Genomic DNA, 1,947 nt, shown 5'->3' on the forward strand with positions numbered 1-1,947 from the left:
TCTCTCTCTCTCTCTCTCTCTCTCTCTCTCTCTCTCTCTCTCTCTCTCTCTCTCGATGTATTTGTTATTATACATAAGTACACTGTAGCTGACTTCAGATGCGCACCAGAAGAGGGTGTCCCATCTCATTACAGGTGGTTGTGAACCACCATGTGGTTGCTGGGATTTGAACTCAGGAAGAGCAGTCAGTGCTCTTACTCGATGAGCCATCTGGCCAGCTCCTCCCCCCCTCCCCCCATTTTATTTCTTGGAGCAAAATCTGTGCCTCCAATGTTTCAAAGCCTAAATGACTATTTAATACTATTCTCATGTTTAATCTCACAGGTTTACAGAAATTGAAGGCAAAAGCCTGTTGCTGAAGATAGAAGATTCTCGAAGCAGAGAATATGGAGATACAAAGGGGGTACGGACTGTGAAACTTCGTTCCCTACTTGTGAGCTTTCCTACTGAGAGTCATGCCATGCAGGCTAGGCCATTAGAAGACCAACCGACAGCTGTACCTCCTGTGAGTATCAGTATTAACTGACCTGGCAAAATATGCTCATTTGATCCATAGTTACATGAACCTTGGGACATTAGCCACCCATCCACTTACTGGATTTGAGTACTGATTTACAAATTGCAACTCACACTGATACTGTTAACCAGGCCAAGAATCCATAGCTAGCTAGACCATAGGCCCTAGGGAAGAGCCCTCTCCAACTATTTCGCTAAGTGAAAATACTACCAAATTACCCTCTAAATAGTTTTCTTTGTCCCCATCAATAACTATAGTTCTCAAACTGTATGGGAGATGCTTCTTTTTGCGATAGATCAAAATTAATATATGCACTCACAATATTTATTCCTAAGACTTACTCCTAGACTGCCTATTCCCAAGTAGGATATTCATACCATAAATCTTCCTCCCAAGGAAAGGGGGTACAAAAGATTGAAATAGCTAGGGGTTTTGGAGACAGGCTGTAAGACAGCGTTATCTAGACCTGATATAGTACATAAATACTCACAGCAACTGTGGGTGTGTTCACAATATCTGCTCAATGTCAAGCCTGAAGAATACAGCACAAAGTTGCACCCCCTCTTGAAGGACTACCAGTGAGTGATGGCTACTGAAGAATTGGGAGGTTTCTTCAGAGAGGTGACCCCTGGTGAGTGAGCCAGGCCCCAGTAGAAGGCTCTGTACTGACCCAGGTCCTAGCAACACTGAGTGAGTTCAGTGAAGTTGGGAAGGAAAAGCGGTGACAGGATAGAAGAAATTAGCAGGAAGGAACAGGAGTGGGTCTGACCAAACACATTGCACCCAAGAACGAAACTGTTAAAAATAGGATTGGGGGCCGGGCGTGGTGGCACATGCCTTTAATCCCAGCACAGCACTCGGGAGGCAGAGGCAGGCAGATTTCTGAGTTCAAGGCCAGCCTGGTCTACAAAGTGAGTTCCAGGACAGCCAGGGCTACACAGAGAANAAAAAAAAAAGAAAAAGATATATTTTACTTCTAGAAGATGTATGCATTTCATAATGTATAGAAAAACAAATTATTTGTGAAGTGCATTTCTTAGTCAGTCAGTCAGTTTTAAGCTGGAGGAATACTGACCTTCAAAAAAAGAAAAAAAAAAAAAAAAAAAAGGATTGGTCCTATTGTGCTGACAAGAAGGAAGAAATATTTAAGAAATTTTTAAAATTGAAGCACTCTGAACTATGAAGCCACTCAAACAGGATAATTGTGTTATAAAAATTCCCTTTTAGAAAAAAAATTCAAAAAGTTAGTAATTATTTTTGGAAGTCACAGAAATAAGGAATGATGTAGATGCTGGAGAGCATGGCTAATGTTTAGATACTTCTCTTGGAGTTTGAAGCAGTGAAAGAGAATAAAGGAATTTAGAGGTGAATGAACAACACAAACTAATATGCAATGTTCTATGTACAATACATGAAACCACCCCATTAAC

This window comes from Mus pahari, chromosome 11 (assembly GCF_900095145.1).
Source record: "Mus pahari chromosome 11, PAHARI_EIJ_v1.1, whole genome shotgun sequence".
Taxonomy (NCBI): domain Eukaryota; kingdom Metazoa; phylum Chordata; class Mammalia; order Rodentia; family Muridae; genus Mus; species Mus pahari.